At 46.6% G+C, this 12,778-nt stretch overlaps 1 protein-coding gene across 1 annotated transcript in view; it reads right to left on the reverse strand.

The window, feature by feature from the left end:
* Positions 1–11,824, reverse strand: part of KIAA0040 (KIAA0040 ortholog) — a 35,102-nt gene extending 23,278 nt beyond the window's left edge. The window contains exon 1 of the mRNA XM_032603974.1: positions 11,417–11,824. The gene's annotated coding sequence lies outside the window, so the exon portion shown is untranslated. The remainder of the gene's footprint in view (positions 1–11,416) is intronic.
* Between the last annotated feature and the right edge of the window lie 954 nt (positions 11,825–12,778).

A 12,778-nucleotide genomic window follows, 5' to 3' on the forward strand; every position in this document is an offset into this window, starting at 1 on the left:
AGGGACCACAGTGATTGGTGACTGCTGTGTGTAGCATGGCAAGACGCTTTGGTTATCTCAGGCAGAGCCAGTGAGGAATGCTCTGGCCTGTAGAACTGCACCAGAAATTGACCTGTGTACTGTACTGCCCCCACCAGATAGGGTAAGAGAAAGGAAAATTTAGTGGCCTGGGGCTTTTTCTGCAATCATGGGTTACATAGAGATCATCATGGTTGAACATTTCTGTCCCTCTCTCCTACATTACCTCCTTGACAATGGGTGAAAGATACTGTCGGATACTTGTGCTGTCTTACTATTTTATTCTTATGGTACAGATGCTGTTCGTGTCTGCTTTCCCACTTGACTATAGACTGTTTGAGAGTTTTTTCCTCTAGGAATCCCCCATGCCTAGTTCACTGTTGGCACGTAGTAGATGCTCAATAAATGCTTGTCCATTTGATTAGTGAACTGACTGAATGGTTATGGGATGGAAAAGACCCAGAGTTGAGAGTGCCTTTGTGAGGCTGTATATTACCTCCTGCAGGCCGGGGTGCCCACGTTTTCATTCCTGGGAGACTGAGCCCTCATATCTCCACAAGCTTTGCATTGGCCTCTGCAGGACCAGGTCACGGGTGCTATAACAGGGTGGGGTTACAGCAGTGAGTGGGGACCAGGACTGGGGCCTGTGCAGAACAAGAAGGCCTTGCTTTCACAGTTGGGGTAGGAACCCAAAGCAGCAGCTTATGGCTTAGGTAAGTTGCTCAGAGCCTGGGGAGCCGGCTGAGCAGGGATGAGGCAGGTGTCAGGGATGCTGAGAGTCACACCACACAGAGCCTGGGTGGTGGGTGAAGAGAGGGTGGCACCAGCAAGCAGAGATCCCAGGACAGACTCTAATCCCGGGGGGAGGCTGTTTCTTCCACCTCTGGATGAGGGGGCAGGAGTACGGCTAAGGGCTGGCAGCTTCCTAGGCATAGGCAGTAGGCCCCTGCAGGTGGGATCTGTGCCTGTCTTTGTTTTTTAAATTCCCCACAGCCTCCAGTATAGTGTCTGGCACACACAAAGACATTTAAGAAATGTGTAAGAATAAAATGCAGCCAGAGCCACGCTGGGACAGCTCCTGCCTTCTAAAGCAAGGCCAGCAGGGCTCCTAAGAGTTTTTACAGTTCTCCTTTTGTAGAGAGGTGCTGAACGTGAACCAGCCTCACTGAAAACCCCTGAGAAAGAGGAGTGAGGATTATCAACTGGGGAGAGTCTAGACCTTTCTGTGAGGCTACTGATTCTTGTCCCTGCTGGTGAGGTGAATTGCCCCAGATACCGGATAGCCATGAGCTAGGAGTCTTGAAGTAACAACACAACCTTGAGATGAAATGGAGAATGTACAGTTTGGTAAAGTGGTTTAGCAGTTCATTCCAGTTCTGCTTCAGGATCCCAGGCACTTCTGCAGACTCCCCACCTGGGTGTGGGGAGGTGTCTTCACAGTCCCCCCGTCTCCCCACCCTTCTTCCCCCTCTTCTCTTGTCTTCTCGTGTACGCAAGCCTGTTCAGATGTAGAGAGAACAACAGAAGCCCTTCTAGGCTTTTTCTAATTTCCTTCCTCTCATGCCTGGGCCACAGCTTTTTTGAGAAAGCATATGAGTTGAGTTCCAGGCATTGGAGTTCCGTAACAGTGTGACAGAGGCTGGAAGTTCCATCAGCAGAAGCACACGTTTATTAACCTGTGTTTAATGAGCAGCTACTGTGTGCCAGACACTGGGCTCTGGGAATGATGAGGTGGTGTTGCCACAGGGAGGATGGGGGAGGGTCAAGCCTTACCAAGGGGCACAAAGGCTCATTTATTTATAAATGAAATAACAACTTTGACTTAGATTTTGTCTCCTCTGGTAAGTCTGTCACCTAGAGCCGGGCTAAATGCACTTCCTCCCTGTTGTGACACCTACCATAACATTGATGACACTGTATTATAATTGCCTCTTTATCTATCCACCAAAGTAGACTGTAAGCTCCCAAGATATTGAACAGCTTCTGATTCATCATTGGTGGCAGCTGCAGATTTCTTTGTAGGAGAGGCTTACAGATAATACTCTGGAGCCAGAGGAAGAGAACTTTGCTCTTGGTAGAAACCTTAGTTTTCCTCTTCTGTAAAATAGGTATCATAGTTGAACTGTCATGAGGGTTAAGTGAGAAGTATGTGACTTTCTTAATGCAGTGCCCGGCACACATAAGGTCCTCCATAAATGTTGCTGGTGTTATCTGTTGCTTACTACTCAGCTACACCAAGAAGGATTTATAGTTTACCCAAATATTATCTATCTCAAGCATCCAAATAACTCTGCGTCTCTAGGACCACAAGAAGCCAGGTTTAATATCTTTCCTTAAAGCATAAGATTAAAGGCAAGAAATAAGGGACCAGGTGTGGGAAAGCATGCCACTTACTATGCACTTTATCCTCAAGAAAGGAAAGTGAATTTATAAATGTTGATTAAAATGTGGGAGAAGACTAAGGAGACAAAAGACCTGTATGCAGAAAATTATAAGACACTGATGAAAGAAATTAAAGATGATACAAATAGATGGAGAGATATACCATGTTCTTGGATTGGAAGAATCAACATTGTGAAAATGACTCTGCTACCCAAAGCAATCTATAGATTCAGTGCAATCCCTATCAAACTACCAATGGCATTTTTCACAGAACTAGAACAAAAAATTTTGCAATTTGTATGGAAACACAAAAGACCCCGAATAGCCAAAGCAATCTTGAGAACGAAAAAAGGAGCTGGAGGAATCAGGCTCCCTGACTTCAGACTATACTACAAAGCTACAGTAATCAAGACAGTATGGTACTGGCACAAAAACAGAAAGATAGATCAGTGGAACAGGATAGAAACCCCAGAGATAAACCCACGCACATATGGACACCTTATCTTTGATAAAGGTGGCAGGAATGTACAGTGGAGAAAGGACAGCCTCTTCAATAAGTGGTGCTGGGAAAACTGGACAAATACATGTAAAAGTATGAGATTAGATCACTCCCTAACACCATACACAAAAATAAGCTCAAAATGGATTAAAGACCTAAATGTAAGGCCAGAAACTATCAAACTCTTAGAGGAAAACATAGGCAGAACACTCTATGACATAAATCACAGCAAGATCCTTTCTGACCCACCTCCTAGAGTAATGGAAATAAAAACAAAAATAAACAAATGGGACCTAATGAAACTTCAAAGCTTTTGCACAGCAAAGGAAACCATAAACAAGACCAAAAGACAACCCTCAGAATGGGAGAAAATATTTGCAAATGAAGCAACTGACAAAGGATTAATCTCCAAAATTTACAAGCAGCTCATGCAGCTCAATAACAAAAAAACAAACAACCCAATCCAAAAATGGGCAGAAGACCTAAATAGACATTTCTCCAAAGACTGCCAACAAACACATGAAAGAATGCTCAACATCATTAATCATTAGAGAAATGCAAATCAAAACTACAATGAGATATCATCTCACACCAGTCAGAATGGCCATCATCAAAAAATCTAGAAACAATAAATGCTGGAGAGGGTGTGGAGAAAATGGAACACTCTTGCACTGCTGGTGGGAATGTGAATTGGTTCAGCCACTATGGAGAACAGTATGGAGGTTCCTTAAAAAACTACAAATAGAACTACCATATGACCCAGCAATCCCACTACTGGGCATATACCCTGAGAAAACCAAAATTCAAAAAGAGTCATGTACCAAAATGTTCATTGCATCTCTATTTACGATAGCCCGGAGATGGAAACAACCTAAGTGCCCATCATCGGATGAATGGATAAAGAAGATGTGGCACATATATACAATGGAATATTACTCAGCCATAAAAAGAAACGAAATTGAGCTATTTGTAATGAGGTGGATAGACCTAGAGTCTGTCTTACAGAGTGAAGTAAGTCAGAAAGAAAAAGACAAATACCGTATGCTAACACATATATAAGGAATTTAAGAAGAAAAAAAAAATGTCATGAAGAACCTAGGGGTAAGACAGGAATAAAGACGCAGACCTACTGGAGAACAGACTTGAGGATATGGGGAGGGGGAAGGGTGAGCTGTGACAGGGCGAGAGAGAGTCATGGACATATACACACTAACAAACGTAAGGTAGATAGCTAGTGGGAAGCAGCCGCATGGCACAGGGATATCGACTCAGTGCTTTGTGACCGCCTGAAGGGGTGGGATAGGGAGGGTGGGAGGGAGGGAGACGCAAGAGGGAAGAGATATGGGAACATATGTATATGTATAACTGATTCACTTTGTTATAAAGCAGAAACTAACGCACCATTGTAAAGCAATTATACCCCAATAAAGATGTTAAAAAAAATTCAAAAAAAAATGTGGGAGAAGAGAAAACAGTTTGGTCGTTCCTCAAAAAGTTAAACATAGAGTTACCCTGTGGTCCAGGAATTCCACTGCTGGGTATCTACCCAAAACAATTGAAAATAGGTACTCAGACAAATCCTTGTACCTGCATGTTCACAGCAGCACTATTCACGATAGCCGAAAGGTAGAAACAACCCAAGTGTCTATCAACAGATGAATAGGTAACCAAATGGTGGTACATATACACGATGGAATATTATTCAGCCATGAAAAAGCACGAAGCACCAATAAATGCTAAAACATGAATGAACCTTGAAAACATTATGCTAAAGGAAAGAAGCCAGACACAAAAGGGCATTGTATGGTTCCATTTATAAGAAATATCAGAATAGATAAATCCATAAATGCAGATTGGTAGTTGCCATGGGCTGGGAAGAAGGAGCAATAGGAGGTAACTGCTTACTGGGCATGGGGGTTTATTTTGCAACGATGAAAGTATTTTGGAAGTAGATAGAGGTGGTGGTTCTACAGCATCATGAATGTACTAGATGCCACTGAATTTTTCACAGTAAAATGGTTAATTTTATGTAATGTGAATTTCACCTCAATAAAAAAGTGGGAGGAGATAACACAAAATTTCTTGAAAGCTGATGGATGGTTAAATGGAAAAGAATGGTGTAGTTTCCATTATTAATGGTTTGAGAAGTATAACGTCACTGATTATCTTTTTAGTGTGTATTTATTCATTGACTCCAATACCAAATGTCAAATGACAGCATACCTCAGTGATTGAAGTATTCCTTATTGAAGGAATAATATTTTTTAAACCACTGAAGACTTATTCCTGGAAAATGTCAGTCAGGAGCATCAGACCTTCTTCCCTGTGTGTCACATGCTCTGTGACTGTATCCCTTCCTCTTGTCCCAGACAGGGAGGGGGAAATGCAGTATCTCTGTCTGGAAATGAGATATTCTTTCCACATCCAGCCGTGGAAACCTGTGCCATCCATCCATTGAAAACACAGTAAAAATCAGCTCTTTCCTCAGAGGGGTCAATAATGTCTTCGGGTACAACTACAAAGAACACAGTAGTTGGAAATCAGCAAGTGCCCTAAGGCACCCGGCGCATCATTGCTCTTTTCCTGAACCAGAGAAGGCTTTGGGCCAAATATCCCACAGGGCAGGGTCTGAGTTTCTAATTTGGAAACCAGGAGAGCTCTGAGCAAGCAGGTCATGTCTGGGTGGTGTGCTGTGCCAATGTGCTCCCCTCTCCCAGGGGAGGTCTCATTATGGGATGGGGTGGGTCACCCACGTAATGAGTCTGGAGGTTTTAATCTAGGCCATGGCCAGGTTGCACTGGCAACTGCTATTCAGCCGACTGTGGGCCTTGGGCAGGAGCAGGGGGATGTTTCAGGTCAGGAATGGACGGTAGAGTGAGGGAGGGGAGGGTGGGAGCCACCAGTCACTTACAAGAAAGGAGTTTGACAGATGGGGTAGGTCTGCAGGGCTGGCCCTGAGAGTGGTGTGTTCTCTTCCAGCCTTGCCGCTTCTCCCCAGCACGATGTCGAGTAAACCACTGTGATGTGCTCGTAAAGCAACCTGGTGGGTGGCTGGGAGGCAGCAGTGGCTGTCATTTTTGTGTGCCTCAAATTCTTAGCACCACTATTCAGCAAATAGCTATGGAGAGCCTAGTGTGCACACTGATTCATGGGAGCAAGAAAAGTTGGGTGGACATTTGTTTGCTCCCGGTCCCTGATCACTGGGAAGGTCACTTTGACCCCAGTGTTAGTTCCTGGGTGATTTCGGGCCTGTGTGCCTGAGTGGCTCTCTGGAACGTCAGGCTACGGTGGGACTTTTACAGCAGAAGGGCTTTTGAAAGCCGGCACCTTGTCCCATTGGTGGAGCTGCATAGGAACCTAAGATTATAAACCTAGAAAGGACACAGCCTCAGGATCTTCCTTGGGTTGGGGTGGGCAAAGCAGGCTCCGGACTCGCATGCAGCTTTTCTCTTCTCTTATTTAAGGTGGCCACGGTCACACCTCATTTAGGTTAAGACCCAGCATGTGCACCGTGTGCCCTTATGTTCCCATTAACAGTAAAGCTAATTGAATGTCCCAGTTTCCCCTGCCTCTTTCTCCGTCCCCAACCCCCAGCCTCCATACACATCTCTAAACCTGTGTACCCCCAGCTTTTCCTTCTCAGGACAATTTGAAGACTAAAAGAACTATAACATACAACTATCCTTATTGCTATAACATTTTTTTCCCCCTTCTCTTCTGCCAGTTTTCTCTTATGACTTGCCTGGAAAACAAAAAGAAATTGCTGATGGGCTTTACTTAAGCCTGTCCGGCTTGAAATTAGGATTGTATCTGAGGAGAATAAAAGTCTACTGAAAAACAACCTAACAGGAAGGAGTTATAGACAGTTAAGAGCAAGGGCAAGTCTGCAATGACTTACAAACACAATCTTCAATTTTGACCAAGAAACACGGCTATGATTCGGTTTTCCTTCATTTCTTAGCAACAAATTCCATGGAGCAGTTTGCTTACAGACGTGGGAGGAAGTCTCTTCCCAGGGCCAGGATTCGGCTCGGACACTGCCATAAGCCCCTTGGGAGCTGCCCTAAGAAAGGAATCTTGTGTTTGTGTGAAGTTCGTTTTGGAACTCAGCTACCCTTGCCCAGTCTCCACTAAGGGGCCACTGACGTCCCCAGGTGGTGCTCTGTTCAGATGGCTCGGGCTGATGTGGGAGAAATGTCAGAAACCTGAGCTGGTCGATGGCCCTGGGGATTGCCCATCCAAAAATTTGCTGTAGATTTTCCTTTTGCTGCTTGGAGAGGGAAAGTCTATCTGTCACGGTTTTATCTCTCACTGTGCCTGTGATAAGTCTCACGAGCTCCTGTGATTCGCTTAGAGCCTTTCTTATCGAATGGTCAGTTGAATATCATATTTGATGTGTAATGCTGACCCACCCACTGGTCTGGAAACAGTCTTCATGATAAGTTTCATGAAACACTAAACAGGCTTTAGTTCATTAAGGCACCCAATGCTGTTTTCCTTCTTGAGGGATCTCTGGGAATTCTGGAGAACAGTTTAAGGATTGACATCGAGGAAACAGAAGGGATGGGTGTGGTATGGAGATTGTTTTAAAGGAGGAGATCCGCCCACATCTCCTGAAGGTCTGCTCTGGGTTATCCCCAGAGACCACTTGGGGAAGATTCAGCCTTCAAGTAGAATCTTCTTGCTTTTCCTCTCTGCCAGCACTTGAGTGCCTGCGTGTGTCCCTGTGTGTGAGGCACAGAAGGTCCAGGTGATACAAAGTCCAGAGAGTGTTCGCTATTCCTGAGCTTGGATTCTGGTCCCTCCATTAACCAGCTGTTGACCCGGGCACACACTTCCCTCCCTGAACCTTGGTTTGCTCATCTGTGGAGTGAGAGGGAGAGGGGCTGGCTCATCTCTAAAGTATCTTTCCATCTGAAGTCTCTGTGTCTGTGGTTATTTCCTTTTCTTCATTCAACAACCAGCCCCTACAGGGAGTCTGTTTACTTGAAAGTTTGGATGTTGGCGTAAAACTTGAGCTTCACTGGGTTGGAATATGTCAGGCTTCTCTGGCTGGGAGAAGACACAGAGACATCTAAGCCATCAAAAGATGCTCAGATTCAGGGCCACTACTGGTTCAACTAGCACATTGGTGAGGATTAGGAAAAAAGTGTCCCCTCTGGGTGGACTTGGCTGCAAAGGGGGTGGGTCTGTGGCTTAGCAAGTGGAATCTTGACTGCTTTCAGCCCCATGAGCTCCCAGGAACCCTTGTGCACCACGCAACCTGCATACGCTTTAGGAGAGCATTTGCTTCTTTGGTCTCTGACCGCATTAGGTAAGGAGTTAAAAGAGAAGTGGCCAGAATAGATGCATGTCATTGCTCTGATGGAAGGAGACTTTTATAATTACTGCCTTAAAATATTTCATGCATTTAAAAAGCTGCGAGTCTGGGCCTAAGACGCTGCCCAGATCCTGCACCTACACAGTCCCTCTGATTTGGTAGCTTCAAGAGGAAAGACTAGTACTACTAGTAAAAACCCCTTGCATTTTTATAGAGCCTTACAATTTATGTAGCACATTAAATGTACTTTCTTTTTCAATTTGATTCTGATTCTGACTATTGCCCTGGTGAGATATAATTATCTCCATTTTAAATATAAGGGAAATGAAGCTGAGAGATTCAAAGACTTGTTCAGGGGCAGCTAGTAAGTGGTCAAGGCAAGAATTGAACCCATGTCTGTCTAGTTCCAAGTTCAAGGTTTTTTTCTTCCACACCAGGACACATAAGATCCTGATCTGGGCATTGGCAGCCAGACCTAAAGGACCACTCTATAGCGGTTTAGAATTAGTCTGAGAAAGTTGTTCTTCTTGTTTTAATAAAGGTAGGACTCTCCCACACAGGTGCCATGACTAGATTTGGGGTATGAGTTCCGGAGGTGTCCCTGCAGATTTTACAATTCAACTAAAGTATTCATTTCTCACATGGGGGAGTGATTCTTGGGGATTTACTTGTTCGGTTAAATGCATCTGTACCACCTGTGTGCCATTTTAGGGTTCTCGCTAACATTTTAGGTATCACCGTGCAAGGCATCTGGGGAAAACCTTGGGAGTCTAGAGAGAGTCATCTGGAAGTCACTGTGTGGTATGAAAATAATACCTGTAGGCCATTACTGACAAATCCAAGACTCTTCAGGGTCAAGTGGTCTCACTGACAGTGTAATCAGGCCTCTTTAGCTTCCTTCGACACTGCTTTTCTGTACAGCATCTGAGATAGTTACGTTGGAGCAGCCTCTGCCTCTCCTTGGGCTCCAGACTTGTGTGCCCGCTGCCTCCCATATATCTCCACCTGGACATCCCCTGAGTACATCCAACTTAAATGTGTCTAACATGTTCATCGTTTTCTTCAAAAATCTGCTTCCCAAGCCCACTCCTCCCCTAGTTCATGTGGTTTCCATTACAAGCATCACGGTGCATCTCCCCATCCCCAGCTCAACACCTTATAATCCTCTGTTCCACTCATTCCTCCTTTGCCACGTTCACTTGGTCACCAGGTACCTTTGACTCTACTTCCTAAACACCACTAAAGTCCATGCCCTTTTCTCAGTTCCCTCTACCATTATCTTAGTTGAGGTCTTCCTTATCTCTGTTCTCATCTCTCCAAGTCCACCTCCATCTGGCCATCAGTTCTCTCTCCAAACACAAATCTGACCATACTGTTTCCCTGTTGAAAAAATGACTTCCCACTGCTACAGGAAAGAGCTCACCATTCTTTGTACAGCAGTGTAATCCTCATTACTTGCAATTCCCCCAACCTGCCATTGAATTTGCAGATACCCTTTCCTCCGTCTGGAATACCCTTTTCCTGGGAATGCCTAATCATTTTCAAAACCTGCTCATCCGTCATTTCTGCAGATAATTCCTGGGGGATTTATTCACTCCCTCCTTTGGATTGTTTTAGTGTCCCATAGCTATTGCTATGATGATGTGTATTATTCTGAGCTGTAGTTTGTTCCTCTGTCTCATTTACCAGATTTCATGTCCTCAAATGCAGAAACTGTATCATGATAATTGGACTCCAAGGTCCCAGCATACTGCCTGGCACACAGTGGGTACAGTAACTGTTGAATGAATGGATGGCATGGATGTACATCCCTGTTTGATGAAATCAGTGACTCTGTTTGTCGAGTGTTCATTACTCTCTTGGGGTTAGTCTTCAGGGAAGAGGACAGAAAAGATCCTTTCTTTATTCCACAGGCTAAATATTAACAAAGTTTGAAGGCTGGAGAAACATTTGTTTTGCAATACATTTCTTTCCTAATATTGTGTCTGGGGTGGGGATGGGGAGCCAGAATTTCAGATGAAATGAAGGACTTGATCAGATTTTTTAAATACAGCTGCCTCCCCAGCCCAGCACAGGCGAAAGGTAGACACATCAGACCAGGAGGTTGATGGTGACATCCTTGCTGAATTCTCTAGGCGGAATTTGCAAACCATTTGTACAGAGGTTAGGAACAACCTAGCATCAGTGCTGTCTTCCAGTCCTGTTCCTTGTAACTCAAGGCTCTCCCGTTATCCAACAGGACTTCAGAATGAGGGTCCCATCAGATTAGGTGCAGGTTCTTATGAACTTCAGCTGAGTGAATGAAATGCAACAGCTTTGGAAGGAAAGTGCTTCTCAGATGCTCAAGTGTACCACCCTTCCTTATTCAACAGAATCTGTGGAGCAGTCCTGCAAGGCAGCTAGCATGTGGGCTGCCACTGTTCCCTGAGAAATTAGGGCAGTGCCTGTCTGCTTCAATTTCCCTTTCGGTTAGGCAGGGCTGGTGTTCCCACTAGCTAATGTCCATAGTTTAACTCTACTATAATGTATTCCTGTGAAACTCTTCAAAATACTAGGGAAACAGGTCTCACTGTGTCCTCCATTTTACGTTCATGGGCAGAGTGAGGGACTGGGTGTGGGACTGTTGAAAGAGGTAAAGAAGTTAGCAAGCGGTCTGTGTCAAGGCAGATCCCCCCAGAGGCTCGGGGAAGAGCAGACAGGTTCCCATTCCAGCCCTGGCTCCAGGCCATATTTTCGCGGTGGCCAGTTTCTTAGACCCCTTGAAAATTTGGCTTCACCTAGGATAATTTAGAAACCTGTGAGCCTGGGGTGATTTTTGGAGGGTCTCAGGTCTTGACTTTTTTTTGTTAGCAAACTGAATGTCCCTCTGTCCCTTTCAAGCCGCTCCTGCCGGCAGCTGTTGTCAACGGGAGTCGGAGAACTCCACCCCAAACCCCACTAGGAACCCATGTGGACTCAGCCCAGAAGCAGAAGTAAGGCTGCCAAGAATCCTCCCAAAGCAGGGGGACACTGGAAGTGAAGTTGCGAAGGGGCAAGAGGCTGTTTGGAAACAATCCTTAAATTTCACTTATCTAGGGGGCTAGTCTCAATCTTCTGAAGAAAGGAGGGAGTGGGAAGCCCCCTTGCAAACGGAGGGCAGCTCAAAAAGTGTTTTAAAACACACACACACAACAACCACAAAAAATCTTGAGACTCACCCTTGAGTCCACTGGAGGGCTTCCTGCAGGCGTGGTCGCTCGGGGGTCCGCCTGGTGCTGCCCGTGCACCAGCGATCGGGCGCAGGGACGAGGTCCTGGTGTCTCGCTGGAAGCCCCTGCGGGTCCCGCGCGGGCCAGGCCCAGGTGGAGGGTCAGCGGGGGCCGCCCTGCGCTGCGCGTACCTGCCTGCGGCTTTGAGAAAGGCGCCCTCTGTGTTCCCTGCCCTCCCGCTGGCCGACGCCTCGCATTTTTGAGGTTTCACTCCAACTCCGTCCTGCCCCTGATGTCAGAGGCTCGACTTCCTGAATCAGACTCGCTCCTTCTCCCGCTCCCTGGGCTCGGCCCAAACTCGCCACCCTGGGGCCCACGGAGGACGGCTGACCTTGGACTTGGGCGCACACGGCCCAGACTCGCCCTCCCTCCCACCTCGACTTCCCGCCAGTTACCCCCTCCCTGCCCCGCCCTTAAGTGTCGGTGCCCTGTCGGTCCCGGAACACGCCTCCTGCAGGACACAGCTGCTCAGGAGCCTGCGGAACCAGTCCCAGTCGCTTTCACGGAGGCACCAAAGCTCCCAGGGATCTGAGACCTAATTCGGGGAAAAGTGGGCTTAAGTGAAAATAGCCCAGCCCTTCCTAATGGAGCAGCCTTCTTGGAAAGGGGGTGGGAGGTGTTGGAGAGGGAGGCCATGGGGCAGATTGGGTGAAGGCTCCAGTGCCTTATCTGGACAAAGGACGTGATGGGCTCCCCTGGTCAGCACGGTGTGTTTGGTGGGGTGCACGCAACACCTTGGAAAAGTCTCTGCACTGCTTACCAAAGGCAATAAGAAACAGTGTGCTCCAGCAGGAGCTGTCAGAAGCAGAGATGGAGGGGAAAACTGCCTTCACCAAGTTCTCAAAGGTGCTTCCCCGCTCATCCTCAGTTGCCCTCTATCCACTTTTTATTCAGAGCTGGTGGGTCTGGAGTCCAGCACCTGGAAAGCTAGGAAATGAAAGAGCTGCACCAGCGTGGGATGGAGGACTCCAGACACAAAGCTTCTGATTACCCATGGCAGGGAGCTCACTGTCTCACAGGTACTGTGTGTGTGGGGGGGAGGGTGGGTTGATGACAGAACCTGGCCTTGGAGTGTCTAGGGGCCTCCTCAGAGGTCCTCCCATGACGTGGACCTGAGATGCTGCCCTCTTGACTATTTTTGCCAGGTGCCCAGGTGCCAGGTGCTGAGCCGTGTCTTGCCCACCAGCTCCTGTGCTTGAGTGCTGGTGTCCTTTGGCCTCTGCGTGTGGGTGTTAAAATGACTAGTGCAGCCAGCTGTTTCAGCTGAGGAATAAGAGATCTGTTTCTGTTAGCGATGGAGAAACCAAATGG

Source organism: Phocoena sinus, chromosome 1 (genome assembly GCF_008692025.1).
Source record: "Phocoena sinus isolate mPhoSin1 chromosome 1, mPhoSin1.pri, whole genome shotgun sequence".
Classification (NCBI taxonomy): Eukaryota; Metazoa; Chordata; class Mammalia; order Artiodactyla; family Phocoenidae; genus Phocoena; species Phocoena sinus.